Source organism: Hordeum vulgare, chromosome 7H (assembly GCF_904849725.1).
Source record: "Hordeum vulgare subsp. vulgare chromosome 7H, MorexV3_pseudomolecules_assembly, whole genome shotgun sequence".
NCBI lineage: Eukaryota > Viridiplantae > Streptophyta > Magnoliopsida > Poales > Poaceae > Hordeum > Hordeum vulgare.
Genome location: NC_058524.1, coordinates 628835090 through 628847924, shown reverse-complemented (window position 1 = coordinate 628847924; position 12835 = coordinate 628835090). Strand labels below are relative to the sequence as shown.

Here is a 12835-nt window from a genome sequence, read left to right as displayed (position 1 = left end):
GAAGTAGAAGAAGAGAAGTTGAAGAAGAAGCGGAGAAGAAAATAAGAAAGAAGAAGAAGAAGAAGAAGAAAGAGAAGAAGAAGACATTTCTATGTATATACATGCTATTGTATATGCTTAATTTTGCTATTGTATAGTGTATATGCTTAAGCGTTAATAGTGTTTCTTAGATTATTGCTTAATTTTGCTATTGTATATGCTTAAGTGTGAATAGTTTAATTTTGCTATTGTATATGCTTAAGTGTTAATAGTTTATTTTTAGCAAGAAAATTAATAGAACTAGTTTATTTTTTTAGTTCATTTTACGATGCCTATCCCGCATCCTCGTCGTCGACTAGGCGGAGGACATCTGCTTGATCAGAGGGGCCCTGTCCGGGACTGGGCTCCGCCCGGCTGGTATTGGGAGGTGCTACCTTTGGGGGGGCGTAGGTTGGTGAGGAGCCAGCCCATTGTTTACCCGATCCTTGTTTGGTGGCGGTCGCGTGGGCCAGTGACGGTGCCGAGGCTTCCGGACACCGCGGAGGTGGTACGTCACCGTGTCAGCGAGGAGGATCAGCACGTCCGTCGCTACATGGTTGCGTTGGAGGGCAGGTTCGAGCATACCTGGCAGGTTCTTCGGGGATCTCACTGGAGCTATGATCCTGTGATGGTTCCTTCTCTTTGCGTGTCCACCGCCCGCGACGATACCCGTCGAGCGCTACGGTTCTAGCTGTATCAGTGATGCTATATGTACGATAGTATTCGAGGAGTATTAGTGATAATATTCGACGATGTACGGACAAAAGAGATGATGTACTTTTGCTTATAATTGAATGCATGCTAATTTGAATACTACTTTATTTTACGATTTGGTTTTGCTTATTGAATGCTCAAATTGGAATAGTACTCCTACTTTGAATACTATGCAGAAATCTGGGAGTCCCGGGTGGAGCCACGACCCGGGACTAAAGTTGTTTTGGAATGGAGTTCCTGATAGAATAATTCTTTTTTGGTACAAAGTTCAACAAAGTTAGTTTATTAGTTAATCAAATGTCCGTTTTTTGCAGAACTATGGATCCACATATGAGGAACCTCGAAGAGGAAGAACTTCTCGAAGATATAATCAAAGACGGCCCCGACGTTGAACCAGCTGAATCTCCGTCGTCATATCTAAACCCCTCCGGATATGGAATGGAGGTCGACCGACACGAAGATGAAGCCGATGGGGCAGGAGATAGGTCCAATGACGGAGAAGGTGATAGCTCCACTGATGGAGAAGCCGGTGAAGAAATAATAAAGTCTGGCGAGGTATACATATGAAGTTCGACAATCACTTGTAATATGTGAAAAATATTAGAGATAGCTCTATATTGTATACATATACATTCATTTGACGAATGTTTCTCCTTCTTAGGCCTCCACATCGAGCAAAGCTACGAAACGAGGCCCGACTAGAAAGTTGGATGCACGGACGCATTACACCTTTGAGGTGATATTGCCTACGGGCGAACCCAAGCTTCCTAAGAATGATGCTGACACATTCAAGAAGCAATGCGGAGTTCTCGTTAGGGATCACGTCCCGATCAGCGTTCGGGAGTGGAACAAGCGCAAAGGGGCAGCCGATAGTGACTATGTCGCCGAAAGGTACAAAGATAATCTTTGGAATGATCTCATGTCACATTTCAACCTGCCAGAATGTGAGAGTGAAGACGCCGCAGACAAACTGAGGGCCAAACTCAAGCAGTGGACTCTAAAGAAGATGGCCGAACTGTTCCGTAGCTGGAACAAGAAGCTATGGAAAAACTATCTGAAGACAAAGAAAGTGCCAGTATTCGAGGGGTATCTAGCCAAGCAGGCGAATCACTCGAAGGCATTTCAAGAGTACAAGGAGTCAGAAGATGCCCAGGCATTATCAGAAAAGAACAAGATAAATGCCGACAAGAAGAAATATCACCACAAGCTGGGGCCAGGGGGCTATGAGGCTGCCATCCCAAAGTGGGATAAGAAAGAGCAAGATCTGCTAGCTAAAGGCATCGTACTTGAACCACTCCGTGATGAGTGGGAATTGAGAGCAAGAAATTGGTTCCTTGCGCATGGTGGTTTGTACAATGAAGAAACAGGGAACCTCATCTACAGTGACGGTCTTAGGATACCGAGGGAGAATTGGAAAAAGATAGTGAAAGAAATGAAGGACGGAAAAAGAAAGTTCACTGCAGATAGAGAGAAAGATTTGCTCACACTGGTCCTCGGCAATGACGAACATGGAGGACGAACGCGAGGCTTCGGTCCTTCTTACACGTGGTGGCTTGGGTTTGCCAGAGACCAAGACACTTACAGAAGCCGAGCGAGAGCGAAAAGCGGCAGCACGATGAGGAGAATGACAAGTTCAACCAGTTGCTTGCCAGGATTAACGAGCAACAGAAGCAGATTGATGAGCTTAGAGGAGTAGCGCGCCAGGAAGATCCTGCACTTGATATTACCGGCGCCCCCATCTAAGCGGAAAAGCAGCGTGGCTGAATCTGAGGCCCCGCCCGACGATGCATGAAGAATGATAGAGGGCGGTCCCGGCTACCCCGTGGATGGAATCAAGGAGTCAACATCATGTGAACTCCATCAGAAATTCAAGAACATATGCATGAAGGTGGTCGTCGGACAAGCTTTACCTTCTGGCCCTGATGCACGCTGGCATGGCCGTGAGATTCCAACTGGCTTTGCTAAAGTCGGGGTGGATGAAATCATGGCGGGGTTTCATGATATGGAGCTCGACATAGCTGGACCCAAAGATGAGAGGACACTCGGAGAAGTACTGGGTAGAGTCATCCTATGGGACAAGAACTACATCAAGCTTGCAGGCTCGGCCCCAAGGACAACACCGCCTCCGAGTCGTCGCAGGTCACCTACACCTCCATTACCTCCAAGACCTCCATATGACGTCGGCCAGCACAACACGAGTCCATCTCGATCACCGCCGCCGGACTTGGGTCGTCCGTCTCCGCCGCCGCCCGCTCCGGATACTAAGCGGAAGCGTGCCAGCAAGAACGCTCCACCGACGATTTCTAAGCGACGGAGCCCCCCAAAGCGCCAACTGTCGCCCCTCCCAAAGGTACCTCATGCTAATCTTCCTATCAGACCTTATGATCATACCGCCGAGGAAAACGCCAGGATAGCAAAGGAACATCATGATGCGCAGATGCAAAAGAAGGAACCCCAGCCCCGCCCGGAATACACCGAGAAGCAAATAGCATTTGCAAAATACTTCACGAACCTTCCATCACAGTATGACTTACACCATAAGCCTGATGACTATACACGCACATTGCAAAAGGAAGTGAAAAAGAGCAGATCACGTGCAAGTGCAAGTGGGAGCAAATCAAGTTCAACTACAAGCAAGAAAAGACCAGACGTTCCTCAGCTTGGACAACAGGCCAAACAGTCGATCCCACCCCTCAGGGTGTTACCCGAGAATGTCCCCCCTCCGGTGCAGGGGCAAGATTTGGAATTAGCAAAGAAGTGGGCGGATGAATGGGGTATCCCGGTTGAAGACATTCTGGCTTCCCAAGACGATAGGTTACCGAAGGCTGTGATAGCCCCTAAGCCACAGTTTGTCATGGGAGCGCCTTTGGTCAGCAAAGATGATCTCCCAACAAATATGCGTTACTTGCATACATGGTACTTAAGTGAATCAAAGAATGGGAGAACGATGATCGTGGTGAGTGTCCCACGGGAGTACTATGGCCGCCCCGAAGAAATCCATGTCGACTTTGATGAACACTTCCAGATGTACAATGGCGACGCCCTCGACAAATCGCTTATGAGTTGCTATTGTCTGTAAGTTTTTCAATTCGTTGTCTACATATAACTTGTTTAGTTATTTCAATTCATTGTCTATATATAACTTGTACTCTATTATGCAGAATGAAGATTCTGGATTGTAAAAGTAAGAGCATCCTAAATATTGGGTTTATTGACCTAGATAAAACACATATAGCGACGCTAACTGATAAACCCAAGGAGACGGAGGAAAACCTTCTAAGGTTTCTAACAGATCAAATTTTCTGTGACCACATACTGTTTCCATACAACTTGAGGTGAGGGTCTTTACTCTGTTGTGTCCATTCACTTATAAGTGTAATTGATAGGTTACTGACACACACACACACACACATATATATATATATATATATATATATATATATATATATATATATATATATATGTGCAGCTTCCATTGGATTCTGTTGGACATTCAAATTGATAAGGGAAGAGTTGATGCCTTCGACCCATTACCGAGACCCTTGGAACAGTTCCAAAGCCTGCAAGACATGCTCCAAGGGTAATTTCAATCATTCTTGCGCTCTATCAGTCTCTTTCGATGATTTTCTGATATATCAATTAATGAAAAACTTAGCAAATCATTATCCTAGTCGGGCAGGGTTTGGAAGCGGTTCAAGTGCGTGACTCCCGGTATCGAGCGTGAGAAGCTGACCTTTAGAGCGGCTCAGGTAAGTAGTAGTATGATATACTTCTATTTTTAATACATTTATGATGCTAGATTATTATTTTGATTATATATATTCTATTCTCGTAAAGTGCGACCAGCAGCCACGGGGGACGCATCTATGCGGATACTATGTTTGCGAGACCATTCGCACGTTTACCTCTGAGCACAAGGATCACAGATTCGACGTAAGCAATGAATATTCACACCTCTATTTTTACCCGTCATTCTTTGTTATCATGATTGATATTCATATTCATCTCCTCTTCTTATATAGTACACGGCCATGAGGGAGAAGGTCCTACCAGAGCAACGCGCGATTGCTGTTGCAGAGGAGCTTGCGACCTTTGTGAGGACGGAAGCTATAGATGACAAAGGACGATTTAGTGTAGCTAGGGGCCATTACTGATGTTCGTCCATGTAATTGAATAGACGGGCTCTAGTCCCGATAACTCAGATCTCCATATAATTGTATATATATGCTCGCTTGTAAGATAAGTTAATCTTATATATATATGCATAATTATTTCTATTTAGAATTATATGAAAACTAATTCCCGAACACCAAACGTGGCATCACGTTAATCTCCTGAACACCTAAACCCTAAAATCCTAAAACCCAAAAATAAACAAAGTCTGAAACTCTTTAGTCCCGGTCCGTGTAACGAACCGGGATTAAAGGGCCTGCCCCTGAGGGCGCTACGAGGCGCCCACGTGGAGCACCTTTAGTCCCGGCTTGGAACAAGGTCGGGACTAAAGGTTAGGCCTTTAGTCCCGCCCCTTTAGTCCCGGTTGGTGAACCGGGACTAAAGCCCCTTACGGTCCGGGGCTAAAGGCCCCGTCCCCACTAGTGTAGAGCACGGGGCTGGCGGATAGCGCGGTGCGGCGCGAGGCAGAGAGGTGGCGCGACACGGGATGGGGAGGTGGTGTTGCTCGCCGCGGCGTGAGGGAGATGGTGCGGCGTGGCGCGGTGCGGGGCTAGGAGATCGTGCGGTGCGGGGCCAGCGCATCCGACGTGGGGGGCAAAGCGGAAAGAGGCAGGGGCGAATTGCGACGTGATGGCCGAAGCAAGGTCGATGCATCGGCGCCGGCGTGCTTTGGATCGGCAACAAGAGAGGCAGGTGTGTGTGTGAGAGAGAAAGATAATTCATTGGGGAAAGGAGAGAGAGATAACATGAGAGACAGATAACATGGTCGGGTAGGCGTGGGAGAGAGACCAGGAAGATAGAACGTGGGGTGCCTATCGTGCCACCCCTCATCGAGGGCAAGGTGTGTTTCTTCTTTGTCGTCTATCTTTTTGTTACAGACGACAAAGAATACATTTTGTCGTCTGCAATAAGAAACGTAGATGACAAATTATTCTCCATCTGTAATAAAACAAAAAGACGGCAAAGAACATTCTTTGCCTTCTGTAATGAAAAAGCAAATGACAAAGACATATTTTGTCGTCTATGATAAAAAAGACAGAAGGGCAGTTGTATTTGTCATCTGTCTTTCTATGATGTGTGCCTCGATGAAAATCTGACGACAAAGTATGTTTCCACTGGCGACATATTACCTGTTTCATGTAGTGATATTCATCATCACACATAGTATCATCATCATCAAAAAACATATATAACAGCATATCCATCCTCAAACATAGTATCATCATCATCCATCATCATGAAAGCCAACTATGTAAATGAAGTCACATATAGAATCATAGCATGATAAAGTTTACACCATGACACCTCCGTTAGCCGTCGAGCACCTCCAATCCCCAAAGTCCACCGACAAGAATATCATCACTACAGAAAGAAGAAGAACCATTTAGGTTTGGGGGGCTATGGTGGCTGCCATCCATTTTCGGTGGTTGTTGTTCCGTGTATTAGGTTTTCGGGTGTTTCTTTTTGCGCTGATATATTTAGGTTGGTGATTCATTCTCCGTACATTTGGTGTGGATTCTGTGTGGTTTGTTTACGATGATGGTGCGTTATTTGGGGTGGCTTTGTGGTGCCCTGGGGTGTTGTGGGCTTGTTAGGTGTTACATATGTTTTGGGTTGGTCTTTTCTGTAGTCATTCTATGGGTCGGTGTTTGGCCCTGCGGCTGTTTTCCGATTTTTCCTTAAGGGTTCTTTTTGCGGGGAATTATTTATACTAGTCGTCAACCCGTGCAGCCTGCACGGGCTAGCGATTCTGCCTAAACACATAATATTTGTAATAATGGTATGTCAATGCAATTTTGTATAGCTTTGTCTTAATTAAAAGAACTTTAGGTTTGAAAATCCTCTTGTTTTGGCATTGGTATCAATTTCTTTCGAGTGGATTGGTGATGGTTGTATATTCCATGTTTATAGAATGTTCACGGTTCTGATTTCATTAACTTAGGTACCCAAGAAAAATGACAACAACAAATCATTAAGATGGTTTAAAAAGCAAGTAAATGGCAACAATGTTCAGTGTGAGTATCAACAAAATATAGTTAAACCTGAATATGGCACCCTTTCATATTGTATTTCGTGTTGACCAAGTTATTTTTAGATTCTCTCTTATGACATGTGTTGAAAATAAGGTGAGATCCAGTTTTTAATTTATTGAAAGGAAAGTGGATGGCATCTAATGGATTAGTCCCCCTTGGAGATCACAAAGGAGTATAAGTCAGAAACATCCTTGGAGGGGCTAGCGATGGTGAGTAGTGGCTTATAAGACCCATCATGTATGCCAAAGGATAATTAATCCAATAGATTTAAGATGTTTTAGCTCATATTTTTTAATATTAGAGAAATTAAACAGTTTAGTAACCTATATATGTTCTCCGAGCTAAGCATGTATGTAAAAAACAAAAATTAATTCATTAGTTTCATGACGTTTCAGCTCATATAGTTTTTTTATATAACAGACATTCTGCAGTTTAATAGAACACAGTGTGAATAATTATGAATTTCCTATTTTTAGGACTATTTGTTTTGATTTTACAACACATGAGGGAGCGTTTATTCTCTTGTGCAAAAACTCCATGCCCAAATAAATAATCTATATTGCCTCCATTGGATAACTTCTGACTGTTCTGATTTTGATTTTATACCAACTCATTTAGCAAAAATTATGCGTTGAACTGGTTGGTCAAAAATCGTTATACATAGCACCTAGTGGAGTTTGCTTGTAAGTTCAGACACATGCGAGAATCGTGTTTATACTTTCCAAGATTTCATGATCAAGCTTGATTCCACCTGACACTAAAGTGTATAAAACGTCGATTTCAGCATGTTATATTCAGTAATATGTAAGATTACTGCCATGTATATATATATAATTTATATTCTTAATGCAATAAAAATAAAATACCCATTATATGTATACCTTTTGAATTGAAGCCTCGTATCATTGTCCTAATAATTTAGGACCTTATGCTAATTTAGCATGAGCACGGAATTAATTTTCAGTTTACACACGTGATGCTTGTGCCTGTCAGTGCATGTGCTGAATCAGCAAAACCAACATGTTCAACCTAGTGTTAAAACGTCTAGTGCAATCACGTGGAGGATCTTCCACATCTTTCCCTATATAGGAAGTCAAATACAGTATGCCGCATTCAGTATTTGAAAATAAGTCACATGCACATAGAAATTGGGTTTGCTTCATGCCACTACATAGATATACATTACATCAATATAGTGGCCAACGTACCAACTTAATACGGTATATTTCTGCAAATGATTTGATAGACTAAAACCTATTTAATCGAAAACGTCTGGACGTACGTCGTTATGGTCATGGTTGCCTTGATCAACTCCTAGAAAAGATGGCAAATTGAGCAGAAGAATCTTAGATATAAGCCACGCCACCATGATAACCGGCATGTACGTGTTGGTCGAGCCGGGCGCTGGTCCGTGGCGGCGTCCTTGGCCGTGATTAGTGTATGCGTGCGTCATGCACATAGGCTAGTATACATCACGTTGTTAGATGCATGCAGCGAGTTGGTTGCTCCGGCGCATCTTGTTGACCTTAGATATATTTCAGGAGACGACGATATTAGTACGTTGACATGCATGTAGGAATCAGTTGTAGTTAGCTAGTTAGCGGCCGACGTGCGTGCGTGCATGGTGGCCGTGATGTAGGAGCTAGCTATGTATGTGCGCTTTGGGTATAAAGATCCAACCCTGTGTACTGATGTAAAAAGCGTCGGTACGTGCCGAGCCAGAGTTCGAGCTCGAAGAAAAGAAACGCCGTTCGTGCGTCGGAGGAGTTTGTTGCCGGAAATTCTTGTGACCAGTGTGTCGCTCTCGTTTTTGCACCTATCATGTATCGCGTTTGTATGTGTGAGAGAGGTTCATCCGGCCTTCGTGTCGTCGGAGGCTACTCGGCGTTCATCGCTGGACCGGGTTTGACTCAACAAAGAATCAGTAATAAGAGACATTGGCTGGTTAAATAAATCGCATACTTGAAAATAACCATGAGGCCTTCTCTGCATGTCTATAATACATCATCCCCAAATTCATCCATGAAGAACTATAGATACAATTGTAAAAATTAAGAAGATATAATAGTAAATCTTTGAGGGTGTTGAGCACTTACCTTCGTTGACTATTGTAGTTTCTACTATTTTCACCAAGAGGGCATAAGTACCAGGATTAATCTCCTCGTCTATGGAAGCCAGATGTGCTTAGCACCGTCTACTTCATTGCAAGAAAATTACGCCGAACTCGTGCTAGCACAATGAATCTGCAAGATAGAAAAGAAGGAATAAGTGGAGATGGAGGCGAACTTGGATCTGCAAGAGAAATAATGAACATGAATCCGCAACAGAGAAAAGAAAGAAATAGTGGTCGCATTATCCTACAGTGGCGGCCGTTATTTGATGGGGCAACGTGGGAGGTTAATGTAAGTTTGAGGGATGAAGATGGAGAGAACAAATGCACATCGGTCTCGGGACATTTTCTATGAGAACTTGAGTTGAACGTGAGAGCTTGGGAGAGATACGTGCTAGATTTTTCTGGAGTTACGTGAGAGAATAAGAGAGTTGGTTCAGGGGAGAGAGAGATGTGCAATTACGTGGGAGAGTTTCTTAGCTATACGTGACATTGCATAATGGGAGAGGGATATTTTAATCAGAGATAAGTCAGTTTTTTTATACGCGTGTGATTGGATTATGGGAGAGATAAGTCACATTTGAAAAAAATCTCATTGGAGAGACAAACCATAAGTTTTTTTTCCTCTGAGTCAATCTAAACCGTAATAATTTGGTCCCACCAGATCAACGGCTCGTAAAATCTAATTAACGTGGGAATTTGTAGGGAGTCTCTAATTAGTATAAGTATAGAATTATAGATAGATAGTTTGACAGTTTGGTGGGTTGTTTCATGTTGATCGTGACGTCCTTTATTTTCGCAGGGGATTTATAAATAGCCACAAACGTAATGTTAAATTTCCAAAGGGTTTAAGGGCACAACACAACACGGACTCCACTTCTAGTATGTATAGCACGTTTGACGCAAATGCATTGTAGCGCCTAGAGTACATTGACAAGACACAGTGTTTGGCCACCGTAATGTGTTTGTACAAAGAAAGCTCACATTGACAATCAAATTAAAATTACACATCATGTCAGCCACCCGACAGCAAAAGTGTACTCCTCTACACAGTTGTTACAATTCCAACAGGGGACGAGAAATTAAAACGACTGCCCTATGGAGGAAACACAGGTCGGTATACTTGATCAAATACAAACAAGCAAACAGCCATTACTAGCAAAACTGACCCCCAAACCTTAAGTAATTTGACAGTGTCATCATAAGAAAGAGTGGCCATCCCGACTTTTTCTGGCCACAGACGTAGCACAAGAACTATTATGTAGGTTATTGTCCCTGAGGCGGCACATGACTTTCTGGCCCAGTAGAGCCGTAACAAGGAAGATTCATCCTTGGGGACTCCCACTATGTACCCGCAGATAGCAACTAACGTTGCGCCCAAAACAATGAGCCCACTACCCATTATGGCTTTGGTGTTGATGACAGGGGTGCGGCGGTCAAGGTGTAGGCTAAACCATAGGAGCAGAGGAACAACCTCTGGCAATAGGAGCAGCACCACTTCTTTGCCATATGTATCAGCCGCCACCATGTGTCCGGTCAGCAGCAGCATTACAAGCGAGGCCTTGCAGAGTAGCTCCGAAGCCGGTGCTATGCCACGAGAGATGCCAGCGGGCAATCTCACCATCATAATCGTCAGCTGTAACAGCATGCAGGTCAAGAAGAGAAAGAACTGGGAGATGTCGTAATTATTTCCATCGTGATCTGGATCTCCAAGCATCCCAAGCACACATAGTATGAAGTGCGGAGCCAGCAGTGCTACTATGTTGAAATTCTCGAGCACTAATGTGGCTTTCTTCCCATTATCAGGACCCCTTATACTGCTTTCAAACATAACCTCATATTGTGCCTCATGCATAGCACCGAGATGAAGGAAATCGCGATGAAAGGGAAAATGGCCAGATATATGTAGCTCAAGTTGATGCGGAGTAATGATACATAACATACCAGCACATCAACGGCGGTGCCACCATAGATCTCAATGTTAGCAGGCCACGCGGTAAGGCCAGGAAATGTTGGCAGCTTTCGACGGACTAGATAAAATATCTCCACAAATAACTTCACAATCACATTGCATCCAATGACCAATGGAAATATCTCATCGGCTAAATACTGCTTATAGGCATTGATGGCACGAGATGAATATTCCACTTGAGAAGTGACATAGTAATCGCCGCCTGCCACCAACGTTGACACAGCTAGTTGGAGTGCTTCATTGATTTTCATTAGCTTATCTAGAAGAACAAGAAGGGGAACATGTATTAGTAAAGTTTTATCCCATTTTGAATACATTCTATTTTTCAGGGACAATAAAAGTGCAGTTTGCATTCACATATGATGTGTAGTCCCGAAAGAATTGATTGTTTTCTTTGTCCGTCAAATATGAATCCAACACGCTAGCTAGTCCTTTCTTTTGTCACATTAACACCTAGTGAGCTTTGGATGCGCTCCATCCATTTTTATTTACAAGGCCACAATCAAAATTACAATTTGCAGAAATACAAGGCCACTAACACTAATTGATGCGATATTAATGATGTTTGTCTCGTAATACTAACAAAGAAAGACATTAATTATCCTTTAGATGCATGCAAAAATGAGATCATTGACTTGATATGAATGCGAGAGAAAAATACATATTAATTTACACAATAAATAAGGAGACAAGTTGTCTTACAACATTGATTTTAAAGGCGTTAGTTTTTGCCCTGGTACCTGTAATATGAATTTATGGCCTTGTATACAAAAATGAAGGGAGTATAATAATACGTTTTTTCTGCTTGTGTATTTTTAGCATGCAATCTGAAATAATAATTAATCTTTTCTCTCTCTGACGAAAAACAAGTTGAAATTTGCCTTGTCGAAACAATCTCAAGTTTGACCAACTTAATAGGGAAAAGTATAAACATTTATGACACCAAATATTGTTATCTTTTTAATAAAAAATGGATAAGTTTAAGAGAGTTTGACTTAGCACAAATCTAAAAATAAGCTTACAGAAGGCAGTGGCGAAAGAACATACTAATACATAAGACAGGGATAATTTAAGATGCTGGCTTAAGAGACGTACGTTTGAAAGGGCATCATGTCAGGCTCCAGCGATTTTCAACATTAGGATCTGCTAACGTAGTTGATGATCTGATTAAGGCACTGCCTTGCTAAAGTAATGCTGCTCCCTACAGCGGTCGTGCTACAGCATTAGGATCTTATAGAATGTCTTGGCGTTATATTCCTTGTTAAGCCATTATTTGACTCGCTTTCCTTGAAAAGGAGGAGGAGGAGAAGAAGAAGCTGCTATGGAGGAGTTAAGCTCGGTGGTCGAAGAAAGCAGCGGCAGTCCGATGCTACAAATCAATACAGAAGGTGTATATATAAGCATTTGTTTGTCGCAGATCCTATCTGTATATGGCTGTAATTCCTATTAAGGCAGCACCGTCGTTTGGAAAAGAAACATCTGCAACACATGCCAGTGAAAACAAACACGGATGGACAAGATATATAATTCTTCGTTTAGACATAGAGAGAACTTTGCAAAAATAACAAGTGCAGGACTTGGTTTAATTTGACATAGAGAAATAGCTTCTTGTTTTAGTAGCGCAAATGAAGTTGGAAGAAATACGCTCAGCAGCAGGGAAGCTTACCGTGTGAGTCCTCAGAAGTGATGCTAGCTTTTGCCGCAGACATGCATAAACCTCCGAGCCAACTTGGAGTCCTTGAAGGGACCTTGTCTTTATACAGACTCGGCCGACTTGGCTGTTCAATGCCAATATTACCCTCCTTACTATATATA

At 42.9% G+C, this 12835-nt stretch overlaps 1 pseudogene; it reads right to left on the bottom strand.

The window, feature by feature from the left end:
- Nucleotides 1-9917: 9917 nt before the first annotated feature.
- LOC123411705 lies at nt 9918-11695 on the bottom strand (annotated as a pseudogene).
- Between the last annotated feature and the right edge of the window lie 1140 nt (nt 11696-12835).